Below are 16,037 nucleotides of genomic sequence, written 5' to 3' on the forward strand. Positions count from 1 at the left end.
TGCTTTACACGCAGTTTTAGAAGCAGTTAGGAAAACTTCTCAGTCTTCAGATCAGTGTGGGACTTTGTCAAGGGCCAGGTTGTCCTGAGAGCTGAAGTGCCACACAAAGTGTATGTAGCTGAAAGAGATCCAAGAGGATTTGTTTTCCCATATATCCCTGCTTCCAAGTCTCCATGCTCACTTGAATAGAGGCAGTACACTTCAGAATAGTTTAAAACTTTTGAACTTCAAAACCTAAAAGAAAAAGCTGGTTCATTCCTGATGTGGTCATTTATGTGAGTTCATATAAAATGTGTGACCATTAACTCTTTCCCTATGGTCTTTCATTACATGCTCCACTTGCCTTATTTAAACTGTCCAAAAATAAAAAGCAGCTGAGAACTCCTTTCATGGACTATTGACAAGAGCATGTAGTGACAGGACAAGGGGGAATGGCTTCAAACAGAAAGAGAGTAGGTTTAGATTGGTTGTTAGGAAGAAAACCTTTACTGAGAGGTTGGTGAGACACTGGAACAGGTTTCCCAGAGAAGCTGTGGCTGCTCCATCCCAGGAATTGTTCACAATCTCTGACACGGGTGTTGTAGCAACCAGCTAACATTCATAGCTCAAACACCTACTTGCTTAGGGAATGTATTTCAAAACCATGGGAGGTATGTAGTCAAAAAAAAACCAGCTCAGGAGGGTTATGCTGCTACAGAGAAAGTAAGCTGTCTGCGTGCTAGGGAATTACTAAGCCTGGTGGATTCCTGTTACCCCAACTGAACCTCAATGGGATAATCTGCCCATAAAGCCAAACACGGGAAGGTTGAAGAATTCCTTAAAACAGAGTTCTCCTATAGTCACTGGATGTCTGCATTATGACCATGGCAGGTCACTTCTTGCTGTGCTGCCGAAGTGTCTGCTGGGGCAAAGGGACAAATCCACACCTTGACTCTGTGCTCTCGTTGCTCTGCTGTGCTGTGGGTTGTCCCACTGTAGCTTTTAAGGTCCACAGAATGAACTGATTCACAGAACTCTGTGAAAAATTACTGACTTAGCAGGACAGGTTACTTTTGATTCAGTGCTCAGGTCAGTTCACCAGTTGCATTTGTATGATGGCCACTCAATGCACTTGTCTGGGTGCACAGCCAGGGAAGGGACAGGAAAATGAGGCAAAAAACCTCAAAATAGAGGCTTCTTAAGATGATTTCACAGCTGAAGATAAGTTATTGTGAAACAGCAGAGTTAAACCATGGTTAACAAAAAATACCTGAGAGCTTTGAATCAGAATCATAAAATCATTTAGATTGGAAAAGAACTCTAAGATGGAGTCAAACCATTAACCCAGCACTGCCAAGTCCACCACTAAACCATGTCCCTCAGTGCCACATCTGCACATCTAAATACATCCATGGCTGGTGACTCCACAAATTCTCTGGCCAGTCTGTTCAAATGCTTGACAGCCCTTTCAATGAAGAAATTTTTTGCTAACATCCAATCTAAACCTTCCCTGGTGCAACTTGAGGCTGTTTCCTCTTGTGCTGGCTCCAGCCTCCTATCTGGTAGTTGTAGAGAGTGACAATATCTTCCCTGAGCCTCGTTTTCTCCAGCTAAACACCCCCAGCTCCCACAGCTGCTCCTCACCAGACTTGAGCTTCAGACCCTTTGCTGCACACCTTTACCTACTAATTATAGTAGAGCAAATGCCTGTTCTCTTCAAGCTGATGTTAAACCAACTGAAAGCTCCAGGTTTTGTGTTGTCAGGAGGACTTCACCTAATGCCTCGTGTGGCCAAATTTTCCCAGGTGCTAGTATTCACAAATAATTTTTTTGATGGTATAGCTGTGCCTTTATCCTTGTGTGCCCTACAGATTATGAGGCTGGACCTGTCTAATGGCAAGGACCATGCCTAGTGCAAGAGCATATTTATAGATATGAATGAAACGTCACACAATGATAATTTGAGTTTGTATATTTGTGGCTTTTACAAAGGGTTTTTTAATATATAAGTCACCGATCTGAAAACTTCTAGGATGAACTAGGTATCAGACTTGAAGTCAAATGTCCCCCAAAAAGAGAGCTAAAATTTGAGGAATGTAAGTTTAAAGAATCAACTTTGACTCATCCAGAGATTTATGACAGGATTCCACAAGAATTATTTTTGCTTAAACTCCTTGGAAGTCTTTTTGGTATACAACAGGGAAGTTATTGGATCCAGGAAAAAATTTCCATAATAACTACACAATCTTTTGTCTGGCAAGTCCTTAAATGTAGGTGTTTAAGTGTACATTGCCTTTCCAATTCTTTTTACACTGTTTTCAGTAAACAGGCAGAACAGAAATGAGGATGGTGGGTGTTTCTCTAAATTACTCCACTTTCACAAATGGATTCATATTGATTTTGTGAATACATCTTCCAAACAAATAATCTGTTTCTGCCAGTTAGATGTGCCAGGCTCTACTTCAACTTAATTACCACACAAACTTGCGAGAGATTGAAATAAAACCTTGATAGCTGAAAAAGAAGAAAAGAAATTTTATCACATCTTGGTACCCTAATTTCTTCAGCAGATCATAGAATAACTGACTGATTTATACTTTTTCCACCTCTCCCCTTGAAGTCACCCCTCCCCAGTCAAAATGTGAATACTATGGTCCCTGGTACCCAGCTTTTACAGCAGTGCTCGATTGGCTGTGAGTACTGCAGCTATTGCTGCTTCCTAATAGATTTATGTGTTATCTATGTAAATCCCTTGTGCTATGAGCACAAATCATGCTTCTCATGAGCTTAGAGATCCCTTAAGATAATGCTGCCTAAATTACAGCCTTGCTGAAAATACCTTTTAGTTTTTGAACAGCTGTGTGTTTGAGCTCACTGCTAACTTAAGGCAATTGGATCATCTGGCTAAACTTTATTTCAAGGTTTGCTTTGGCAGTAGCCTGGCTGTTAAATATTGATGAATCTGTATTTGAAAGAAAAACTGTTTGTGCAGAGGTCTCAGCAGAGAGGGCAGGCAAGGAATATAATTTGGAACTGCAGAGCCATACATCTGTGTTGGACAGAGCCAGTGTTGTTCTGCTTGCTGTGTGTACATGAAGGGGAGTGTTTGGGAACAGGGGGAACTCTGCCTCTTCCCCCCAGTCCCTTCCTTGTGCACTGGCTGAGATGATTCCTCTCAGCAGGAGCTGATTGTTCCTTCCCTGGCAGGAGTCAGTGATGATTCGGCGAGAGAAGCTGCCATAGTGTAGAGCGAGGCAGGGAAAGAAACCAAAGGGGAAATACAGAAAAGGAGGGAGTACAAAGAAAGACTGCAGAATCCCTGAGAACATATTGTATGCATTTCTGCAGTGATTGCTATAAGTGGCCAAAGCTCTAGCTCAGAGTCCTGTTCCCATCACTGTGTTTTAAGAACACAGGGCTTCCAACATTCATCCCATTCCAGGTCTCACACAGCACAGTTCTGAGCACCAGATTCCCCGAAGTTTCCTGCAACAAGTTAATATAGAATGATCTTTTCACAAAGCATCATCTAATATCAGGGTCAGTAGTGAGGTTAAAATAGATATAAATGAAAATCAGTCTTTTCAGTGAGGAAGTGATAGTATCAAAGGGAAGGTCCCATCTAAACCCGGAAAATTGCTTTTAAAATTAATTTAAGGAACTTAAGGAACAAAGTTGTATGCTGCAGTTCCCAGACTCAAAAAAATTGCAGTATATTGTACTAGAGGAAAATAGGCACAAAAATATCTTCTTTTCCCCCTGAAACTCAGATAACAGCACTGGGGAAATGCCTCATCATCAGCAGCTGACAGTGCCATGCCTGTTAGTTTCAAATGATCACTTCTAGTTACTTTGCAGACACTAAGTAAATGGAAGAAAGCAGGTGGGGTTTAGGGGAAAACTGGAGAGGCCTAACTTCCTAGAGTTTTCTTTTAGTTTAAACCTCACAGAGAGAGATAGAGTTGTAGCTCCGCTACACCCAGAATGCAGAATCCAAGAAGATGGGAATATGTTATCATAAAAGTTATTCAGCTGAACCTAGACATTTTAATAAGATATCAGGGCTACATTGTGCACACATCTATTTAAAAGTCGTTGCTGCCTCAAACAAGAGGTTTATTGATTGATCACTACAGAACTGGAAACTCTAAGACTGTGGGGTTTTAAGTTCAGAGTACTATTGGCAACAGTTTCAGGTACCAAAACAAATTTTGCACCCTATTAAAAGTGTAACTAAAAAGAAGATGCTGTTTAATACAATTTTGTGTATTTGAAAATATTTGTTTGAACATCTGTTATCAAATTAGAATCTGAAAACATTCTCACAGCATTTTGCTTTTACTAAAATTTTGGGGTTTAATACAAGAATAATGCAGTCAAAGTAAAACGAAATAGCTGAAAGGGCTAGATTCAGGGATGCACTTTGCATTATGGGATCTCCTATATAAGAGTAAAACATTAGCTTTTGTATTTGTAGCATTTAAAAACATTTTGCAACATTGTTAGTAAGTATACCTAGCGCAGCATCATGGTGAATGAGCATTGAAATTTTCCAGCAGAAAACAAGTAGAGTCAAATTCCAACATATGTAAAACTGATGCAAATCAATTTCCTGTCTAGGCTGAAATCAAAGCTGGTTTTGATCCAAGTACTGTGCATAAATCAGGTATTCATCGTATGTAAATTGGTACAGTTTCACTCCTTCCCTTTCAGTCATACTATTCCAAAGGATAATTTTTCTCCTGTATACATATGTACCCCACAAGCTGATCAGTTTAAAGCTCAGCCAACTGTATATTCAAATCATTCATGCCTTTACAAAAAGCAGTGAGTCACAGAGGTGACTGAAGTATCGTTCTTGTGGCTGCAATCACATTAAAGATGTTCAGTGTTTCACTCTCTGCTCAGGTGTTTCTACCCAATCATAGTCCTCTAAAAAAAATAGGAATTGAGCCTCTAAAAAGAAAAAATCCCCTGAGGAAGGAACTTTTAAAATATATTACAAATAAACCCATTATGCTGACAGGTGTGACAAGGAAGAAAAAGAAATTTAGATTATAGAGGGACCAAGTCATATTTAGAAAGCTTCATCAGGTATAGGAGCATTGCTATGAAGCCATTTTTAGTTTCAGTGTGTTCAAAATGAAAGGAGATTTTCTTTGTTCAGTGACTGGTATGTTTGTGGATGGCTTTGTCTTTGAAGAACTTGTTTTTTAAAATTGTAGATGGGTTCAAGATTAAAATGGGCAAAACACAGAAAAAATCCATTAAAAACACATAGAAACTACAAAAATTACATAGAAATACTGGGCTCTCCTGGGTTAGTTTAGTTCAGATTTCAGATTCCAGCTTCCATTTCAGCTGGTGCCAAAGTTTGGGTCTTACTATGGAATGCTGGAATTGATACAAGCCAGGCAATTCACTTCAAACAAAGGAATATTAGATCCAGAATATGATAACCATGTTTTGGCTTCATTCTCTGAGGAGGGAATATAAGAGATCATTCCGTATGCAGTGTGGTGGGCTCGTGATTCATGGAAACTGAGGAGAAACAGCAGTGTATTTATGGTTTTCATGTAATGAAGACACTGTGTTTTTATTATGGAAGAGCTTAACATAACCTTCAGCATGAAGCATGACCTCCCCTAGTGACATAGACCATGGTCGTAACCAGGTGGACATTGTTATCTAAATTGCTGTAAGTCAATTTGTTCACTAGCTTGGGACAATCATGTCTGAAGGCTCCTGTAATTTATCAACAGGGGTTTATTTCCACTACTATTTGAATAGATCACATTTATCTTCTCTGCAAGCCCACAAAGCCCTAACTCCTTGCACAGGCTAGATATAAAGTTGTAGTTGCATTCCACAAGAATGATGCCCACTACAGAGTCATGCTGAAGGTGAGACATCATTGAACTGAAATGTGTTTAAGGCTGTTGGACCTGCTCTGCATCTTATATTATGTGAGGTAATCCTGCAGGTACAGTGGAATACTTAGTGAGTGATTCCTCAGAAGCTATTGGACTGGCTGAAGCTTCATATACTGCCAGTGATTTCCAGTCCTGAAGGAAGAAATTGATAACTGGTTGGAAAATATTGCCTGCAGGAGAAGTTAAGATGCTTGAGGATATCTTACGTCCTGAAAGACACTCACCTGTGCCAGTGACTTGGGTTTCCTAAGTGAGAAAGGAATTCAATGCACTGAAAGTAGATTCTAAGGCACTACATTCTCCTTCACAGCTCCCATGAGCCCACCAGGGAAAGCACAGGACTTGCTGCACCTCTCAGAGGCAGGAAGAAAGAATGAAACACCTACACATGTGCACCTCTGCAGGATGTTGGTTCCCCATCTTGTCTGCAAATTCAAACCAGCTGAGCAATGTCAATCTATATCCTGCTGGAGAATTCACATCTCAATTTCTCTGGGAATTCCCTGGCATACCTCTGTTAGTGAAGAGCACTGAGGTGCAGCTGATGCCCCTTTTTTACAGAATTAAGACAACACTCCCTAATTCTAGCTCATTTTGCCCAACAGTGATGGTCACACTCTGTGTACAGTCTCTTTAAGAAGCTGTTTCTTCTGGAAGACCATTTCAGGGATTTAGTCATCAGTTCCATTTGATTTCTCCATTGAGTCCTAATGACAAGCAAAAGCAAGTAAGGACCAGGTATAGACGAGGTTAAAAACACAGGAATTCCAGGAATAGAGGAGCAGGATTTGCCCATTGTTTAAAGTGAGGCATGGAAACAAGTTAACTCTGTTATGTGTATTTTAATACTTTGTGCTTCATCTAAAAGGAAAAGCACTTGAAAATGTGACCTAAAAATTCTAGTGGCAGCTTCATCAGAGATAAGGATCAATTGTTAAGCTGATAATGTTCTTCTTCCCCCCAGGACCTTTGTGGTCACAGACTCCTGAGAACAAAGCAGCACCCTATTTAGTGTATTATTCACCTGGAACATTGCCAGGCACACCAGACAAAGAGGTTTATCACATCTGTGCTTTCAATTGACATGTTGCTTGTTGATATAGGGGATGGTGTTTCTGAAAAAAGATAGTGTGGGCCCCATACAGAAATTCTAAGTATAGTCCAATTCATTCAAGCCAGTGAGAGGGATGGTATTGATTAGAGATGGACAAGTCTCTTCACCTTTGCTGAATATGACAGAATAGGGTAATGAGTGTGTTAGAAAGATTACCACTTTCTTCTCACAATACATTACCTTAACATATCTTTGGCCTGTTCCCAGATTTCCTTTCAAATCCAGTTTCCCTTCAGAAGTCCCACACTAATTGTAGTCTCATTTCTAGTGAGTTGGATGTTAGCAGAAGCTCTGTTTTATTATTATCCCTCTTATGCCAGGAAAACATGCAGCAAAGGGTGGTGTGATGATGAGGTGTTCACATGGCAGCAGGTGTATCAGTTGCCCCAGCTGTTGTACTTTCATCTCTACCATCAGCTGGAATCCTTTCAGACTTTTACAGCTACACTGATACAAGTGCATTGTAGAAGCTTTTGTCTATAAAAGGTCTGATTCCTATCCTGTGCTTGATGGTGGTTTTTTTCAGAGGCCATACACATATTTCTCACTTTTCTGGAAGGTGTAGGGGAAAGCAGGAAGGCAACCTAGCAGCAGATCATTGCCAGTGTCTTACTGAGCACATATTTCAACTACAAGAGGAAAGGGAGGTAAAACAGTGCCTGATGTGATGCACTGAGCAGGCTGCAAGAGCTCCTCAGAAAGCTGTGCTGAGTGTAGGGTGAGAGCTCTGGAGCAGCTCTGGCAGTGCACTGGATATTTTAAAGCCTTGGGGACTTTTTTGAGTGACAGCTAAACCTCAGCAGGGTACAGGTACCTGGGATCTTTGCTGAGGGCAACCACGTGTTCCTCACCTGTTGTTGAAGGTATTGCATGACTGGAAGTAAATTTGGCATGTAACCAAATATTCAGGTTTGCGCCACCTGTTCTGAGACCCTATACACAGCCACACACCCCAGCAGGCCATGTGGGCACAGGTTTTGATCCAAGGACAAGGTGGTGAGTCAGGATTGGCCATTGCCACAAGGAGCAGGTGATCATCCACAGGATTTGCTGAGGCAGACCCCAGCCTATCCTGGTGCAGTGGTTATTGTGTGCACTGGAGATTGGATCACATCATGCTACTGCTTTCACAAGCTTCTGCAGATCATTGACTTGATGTTTGTATTTCCCCTTCCTGAGAAAGCTGATTACAAACCTTGTGCCATATATTGGATCCATATTGTGAGGATAGAACTGGTTTCGTTCTTAGATTTTTTTTTTATCATATTAAAGTTTTGCCTTCTTTGTGGAAAAAAAAATAAGCTTTGAAACTTTTGAGGTTTTTGAAGAAAACTCAGGAAATGTCCTTTCATTCCAAAATTACATTTTATAAAATCAAGACCATGAGCTAAAGATAAAATTTCTGTTTATCATTAAATAAATTGATCTCCCTATCCACATAAAATGTGCTTTGTTGTTTTAACATAATTATATACTTCAGCTTTTATATTTAATTGAGGGGTTTCTGGCACATGTCAGACTGTAGAATGCAGAGAGAGAGAAAGCTATTAGTTCAGTCAGTCTAGATATTCACTGTCTGACTTACTTTAAGAAGTAGCCACAGAGAAGAGAAAAGAAAAACATGCTGGGACCATTGTTGGATGAGCTGTTGAAGGAACAAAGGTAATACAGAATTTATATTTTACTGTGGTCTGATTGACATCCCTGGGCAATATTCAAAAAATCTGATTTCTGTTTCTGCAAAAACATCCCCCCCACCAGAGTAATGATGGCCAGAACCCAGTTGCCTGCTGCCTTGCAGGAGCTGTTTGTACCATGGAGCTGCAGTTATGATCAGTTTTGATTTTTTCCCTGTTTCCAGAAAATTTATTATCAGATTTTGGACAGTGCAACAAAAAAATTCAACCAGCAAACCAGACAGCAGATCAATAAGCAACAACAACTGACAGAGTGACCCCACAGAGCTACTGTTTTGGTATTGTCCACACTACTCTCATGAAATCTGTAGGTTTAAATTACCTCTGGCAAAGGAACAAATATGCCAATGACTAAGATATTTTGTAAAAAATAGTCACAGTAAGTGCTGTCACCAGCTGCAGATGTATTTATGATCCAGGAGCTCCAAGTCACATGCCCCTCAAATGGAATTGGTGTTCAAGTAGTCCTCCTTCCAAGCATTACTGTTTAATTTAATTAGATGTCTCCTTACTCAGTCACCCTGCTGCTGTGGATCTCAGTCCCAAGTGTCTGAACAAGTGTCTGCCCAGCAGACCCATTTGCCTGGAAAAGACTCTACTTGTGGACAAATGAGGAAAAGTTGGAACTCTCAGGTCAGAATTTCCCAGTGATCCTAAATTCTGGTGAAACAGCAAGGAAGGAGAATAAAGAAATTCAAGAAGTCCCCATGTGTCAAGCACAGAAAAAGGACTGGCTCATTGCTGCGGTTCCTGGTAACTCTGACAGACAGACTAGACATAAAATGAAAGGTTGAAAGCCCAAACTCTCTAGAGATGTAGGGAGTAAAGCTGTGATTTGGAGCAGCATTCAGGACCAAGCAGAAGCTGAGGGAGCTCTGTGATGTTCTGATGTTCTCCAGGCTGAGGTATAGCAATTGAACTGACACATATCTGCGTGGTCAGGAGTTTGCTTCCACTCTGCCTGGGTAACTCCAAATCTTTGTGGAGAGAAGTTGGGAAAGAATTCCACTTGATTTTTGAGTTCAGTGTCAGCTAGCGAGTTTACTGGAGAACATCTTTTAAGGCTTTCCTTGGGCTGCAAATAAAGATAAAAGGTGTAGGGGGAAAAAAACAAAAGCAAGATTCCTTGCCAAAGTAAAATTTCTCTGATGGGTATGTACATGAAAGTTTTAAAAAGTGGTTGTACCACACATTAGAGAGAGAGAGAACTCCTTTGTGAACTGCAGCTACAATGTAACCAGGGAAATCCACCATCCTCTGGCAAACCAGAAAAAGCAGTTACCAAGAAGTCTTTGTGTGTGCAGAGGTGGGAATGTTCCAACAGGCAAAGCAGCGGGTCCTTTGGGTTTTGCTTCCAGCTTGTATCACTTCCTTTTTCTCTCTGAGCCTGAGCAAGCTAATCCTCCATCAAACTCCTGTCAGCTAGACACTACAATTTCGATTTGGTGCACCTGCTTTAGTCCAAGAAGGACTGGGATTATGTTCTGGCTTATAGCAACGTCTCAGTACCCAGTGTCTTGGGTTGTGGTTTTGCCACATTCACTTTGCTGCCTGGACCATCTACTTGCAATTGCAGACTTGACTTTTAATGTAATTAGTGGCAGAGCTCTGCTTTTTAATGTCTAAAGATTTCTTGGCTGCTTCTCCCAACCTGCTGCTCCCAGTGCTTGAAGCCCGCATTGAGCCTGAAAGCCCATTACTGGCTGTCATCAGTGAAATAAGATATAGGAAAAAAATGCTGATGCATCATTTACTGCAAGTGGAAACCACTTAATTAATATAGTAGTTTTATGTGTTTAGTAATTAAAATTTAATTAATTCATTTTCCCTCTAAGTGTACGGAAAGGGTAACTACTCCACTAACGAGTGCTTTATTTATTGTTTTAAAGGCATTTGGATATCAGCTTAAGAGAACTACAACATTCTCTTCATATGCTTCCCTTTTTTCCTTCCAGCTAACTCATGAACTAAGAACTGAATCAGTAGAAATTATGCTCAGAGCTGATGGCTCATCTATTTCCTTTCTTTGGCTGCCTTTACAAGTAGGCAAAGAAGGTGCTGACTTGGCAGGCTTCAGAGCCAAGACTTTTTAAGACCAACTAGTGATTTGGAGTTCTTATGTTTTATATGCCTGGCTTGAAGCGCTGTAGAGGCAATTGATTTTCAGAGGAATAGCACTCAGCACTTTGTAGAAATCCAGGCCCTCTCTAGCACTTTCAGAGTTATTGAATACTTCTGAAAATCTGGGCCCAGGTCTTTGAGTTCAGGATCTGACAGTGAAAATTCAGGTGCAGTTTTTCTCCAATGGTTCTGAGGGCTTGGGCTTCCAGACCCCTTAGGAGGAGAGAGGTTCTCTTCAGATATCTCTTTCCACCTTCTCATGCTCCTTTAGTTTCCTGCTGTTTAGGAGCTGGGAGGAATTGGCACAGATTTTAGATGAAAACAAAATGCATGATATATGCTTCTTTGGACCCCTGGAAGTACTTTGAAGTTCAGCTTGAGATCACAGGTATTTGGGTGGAAAGCAGGATGACAAGAGTATTTTGAATTTCTTATTTTGGATAGAATTATAGGTAGATTCATAGAAGAGCAGGAGTTCTGTTTTCTAGCCAGTGCCTGCTTCAAGTCACAAGTCAGAGAACAGGAAGAGCACAAAACAAGGCCACAAAACCAAAAGGGTTGTATATGTACACACTCTCTCCTGGGATGCAGCAATCCATCAAGGAGTGCAGGCAGGGAAGAGTGTGTGCCTTCTGCCTCACTTCCTGGATCATCAGGAATCACACTGGTTGACTTCTCTGGCTTCCAGCAAGATGGGGCTAAACATGTTTTTGGGCCCCAGTGTGGGAGTAGTCAGAGAGGAATAAAGTTTATAAAAACAAACCTGTCTGCATTCCAGCACTTTCTAACCAAGTGAAGCACTGAGAGAAGAGCAGTACCTACAAAGAAGGTATGATTTTTTTCTGCCCAAATACCTAACAAACAAAGAGATCCTTTCACCTGACAAAAATGTCTCAGTTTTCATCAGTAGGGACTATTCCACAGTCACTGAGCAGGGCTTAGGTTGGCCTGTGTCAAGTAGAACAGTCTGAGACTGAACAATATAAATGGAGTGAAATAACAAAAATCTTGGGTGGGGGGGGTTTCTGCAGGTTAAGAAGCAGTTGACCTTAAAACAGCAAATTAAGCTGTCTAAGATTGACAGCTGTGCTGTGCTATCCAAACTTGAATCATGGGATCCAGAGACTCTTCAGAGTGGGTTAATTCAGCACCTCAAAACAATGCAAATATCAATTTTATAGCTCTCCTAAGCAAACTTGTGGTGCAAAATGGGAGAGAAGATGAGGGACATAAATTAGAGCAGTACATTAATGATAGACCTATAAACATGCACCAGTCTCTTCTGGAAGAAAGGTTATAGGGGAAGTGAATAAGTATTGTGATTTCTCTACATTTCAAGGGTAAAAAATTACTCTGATTTGCTGTTCTCACTAAAATACTTTCCTTTTTAGCTATCATTATTGCACCCACCCACATTTTGGACAGATTTGGACAGAATTTAAAAGCAAAAAAAAATCACATGCAAGACATTGTGTGGCAATTGGTGTGACAAATCAACTCCACTTTAAAAGTGGTTCTTCCTAAGAACCACTTCAGAGAGACTTAACTTAATCATAATACAAGGACCAGGACAAAGAATATCTAAACATCCAAAAAGCTTTCTTTAAGTCATTATAAGCAATATCTTTCCATCCTTCTCTTTGCCCCACTGCTATCATAAGAACCAGCTTTCAGTATTTTAATATTAGATATTTCCCCGCATGCATAAACTAGTTAAATTACAATATAAATCTGAATAATATTTATTCCACTAATATGAAATAATCTCCTTAAAAATTCAGCATTGTGAAACTTGAAGTAGATAGAGAAAGCTTAAGTGTTTTCTTAGGAATTCTTCTGCTAATCCTCTGTCATACCAACTGAAATAATGTAAGAGAGTAGAACAGAAGAAAAAAACCAGCAAATCCTGTAATACCCAGTTACTTTTTAACTGCAGTGAGCTTTTGCTAATTTATTATCAGAGGAGCTTTGCTTTTGGACAAGAATAAAATTAGTATATGAAACTCATTATTGTCCTCCAATATTATTATAATTATAGAAAAGATATTATTACATACAGCATGCTGTCCAGTTGCACTTCCACCATTTTACTAGGACCTTTTGTTAGACACCTGCTATCTTGTCTATAAGTCCATGAGACAAAAGATCAAGGGTTTTTCAAAATTCTTCTTTTCCTTTCTCAAAAAACTTCTGTATAAAACCTCATAATATTTCTCACTGTGAAAATACATGACACTATAAAGGAAACTAAATTTACTGACTTTTTAATGCCACCCTCCATAAGAATGTCTTTTTTCAGACATATCTGGTGCCTTTTAAAGTATCAAATCTGGTTTGAAAAAGCTAAACAAACCACCAGTCCTTCAAAAAGGTTGACTTTTAAGTCAGTGAAACTAAAATAGATGAAATAGCAAACTAGACACAAAGGTCTCTCCTACTTAAATCTGAAGATTTTTCTTCACCAGCCAAATGGCAAAAAGTACAAGAAGTCTTGTTTGATTTGTCTCAGACAAAGTATTCTAAGTGTATTTCCATATAAAGGAAGTATTTTTGCCAAACTAATCAACAGAATTTCAGCAGAGAAATGTTTATTTGACAGCTTTTTCAGTACACAGTATTTCATTAGCAGGCATACTGCACTGCTTGGGCAAAGCAAGGGGAGAGACCGATCACAAAAATTAAGGGTAAAAATTCTCTCAGGTTTAGGAGTGCTAAGCTTTGATAAATTCTAAGGAAATATATTCATCTCAACCTCCTTAATTTCTAATTCAGTGCTTCCCATCACACCATTACTCTAATGTGTAGCTCATATATGTTCAGGCTGAGAATATTTCTTGAGAAAGACTTGCAAAAATGGATTGCTAAGATCATGTGACTGAGATGAGAAAGAAGGAAAGGAAAACACCTTAGGTGTTTTACAGGATAAAGTAAAATTTGGATTTAAAATATTTTTTGCCAAATTCACACCCTTGAAAATCTTAGTTATGCTCAGCAGAATTGTGGTAGATGTACCTTAAAAAGCCATATGTCAGAGATTGTTAGTACCTCAGAATGCTAATAAATTATCTCTTCATTCTCTGAAATTTGAGGTTAGATAGCAACAATTCTGCATTTTGTTCATGCACAATTTGAAAAACCAAATGCACATGAATATAATTGGGACAAACAAGCACATTTTAGGACTATCTTCTCTTCAAAAGCACTCATCCTCTTGATCTGATGAAATCAAGACTAAATAGGCCTCTATATAATTTGATTTGAAAATGTTAAAAAATAATAATGAATAAAGCATCACTATGACATATGAGCAATTTTAAATCTCTTTTATAGACAAAAAAATGTTAGGAAAATAGATTATCACATTTTTCCACTCTGTTGTTTCTCAGAAAAGATAAACCTGTAAAATAACAGTAATTAAACAATATGCCATAAATATTATTTAAATATGATATTAAACTTACAAGCCACCAAGATGAACAAAGGACTGGAGCACCTCTCCTGTGAGGAAAGGCTGAGAGAATTGGAATTGTTCAGCCTGGAAAAGAAAAAGCTTCAGGATGACCTGATTGTGGCCCTGAAGGGAACCCACAAGGAAAAATGGAGAGAGACTATTTACAAGGGCATGGAGTAACAGGACAAGGGGGAATGGCTTCAAACTAACAGAGAGTGGGTTTAGATCAGATGTTACAAAGAATTTCCTTGCTGGGAGGATGGTGAGACCCTGGCACACATTGCCCAGAGAAGCTGTGGACTCTCCATCCCTGCAAGTGTTCAAGGTCAGGTTGGGTGGAGCTCTGAACAACCTGGTCTAGAGGAAGGTGTCCCTGCCCATGGCAGGAGGTTGGAACCAGATGACCCATAAGGTCCCTTTCAACACAGACCATTGCATGATTCCATAATTCTAAGAGATTTGCAGCAAATATGCTGTTCTTGATGTGGTTCAGCTAACTGGGCATGACAACAGTAAGAGCTTCACTCTCCCTGGAGTGGTGGCAAAAAAGTCCCTGGCCCCTTTTGCCCGCCTATGCTATTTCCAGTCTGGTCCTAACGCTTTACAGGAGGGGTTTGCAATGTCTTCAGTGTAAATGAACTTGTTGGGGGAGCCATGAATGTGCCAAGACCCTTCCCTGCTGAGAGGAGTGGAGGATTTCCTGCCCAGGGAAAGGGAGGGTAGACAGGGCATCCCTGTCTGTTTTCTGCTTCGGTGATCTTTAAGGTCCCTTCCAGCCCAGTTCCATGACTCTATGATTCCATGATTCTGCATTCATAACTCTGTTTGTGCAGTTGTCAGATGCCAACACAGATTGAAGCAGCAGACAGGTGGGATGAGAAATTCTGTGCTACCCTGAGAAGGTTGTGAATGTGGCTTAAATGCCCCAGCAATACGCACCTGAAGATTGTCCAAGTGAATGTAAAACACACAGGTGTGGCAGCACAACATTAATCTGTCAGCCTCTATTTCAAGAAATTTATACATATCCAAGAAGATTTAGATCTTCTTTTTTTATTCTCAGGTCTGACTTGTAATCAATAAGCACTATTAAAATTAAATCACCTCATTTGCCAAATGCCAGTCAAAGGATTACGAAAGCAAAATATGCAACTAATATTAATCTCAAAGCTGCTCAAAAATAGAAAGTAATAATAAAATATTGACAGTTTAGGAAATGTTAAAATGTAAATACTGAATTTATTTTAGAAAGTTCTGCTTTAACTGTTCCTGTTTGTTTTCCCAATATTGCCGTTTTCCTTTTTTGTACTGGACTCCCTGTCTATCTCTTGCTTCCTATCAAATATTGGACTCTTACCATTTGCTGAGCTGATGTTCAAGTCCTGTTCATAGTGTATGAAAAGAGATACAGTTTGAGGTGATCACTTCATAGAACAGGCAGCAGAATGAACCACAATTTGCATGAAGCAGCAGGGTTTCCCTTCTGAATGAGAATTTTTAGCACTGGTGGGTTTATTTTCTTTTTTTTTAATGAAGAAAAACATCTGTCTTGTATTTTTAATGTCATTCAAAAATCTGAGAATATCAGAAAGTTCTGAAAATACCCAATTGTCAAAGGTTTTGCTTTGATCAATGTTTAAAAATGTTTAGCAGCCCTCAAATTGAGTAACTCAATTGTAAAAATCTCATTTTTTATCATTTTGGTCAGAAGTTTATTAAAGTCTGTTAGCCAAGCATCCAAG

The sequence above is a fragment of the Corvus kubaryi genome, unplaced genomic scaffold (assembly GCF_017639235.1).
Source record: "Corvus kubaryi isolate FWS band 111438036 unplaced genomic scaffold, C.kubaryi_AGA036_p1.0 37391, whole genome shotgun sequence".
Taxonomy (NCBI): domain Eukaryota; kingdom Metazoa; phylum Chordata; class Aves; order Passeriformes; family Corvidae; genus Corvus; species Corvus kubaryi.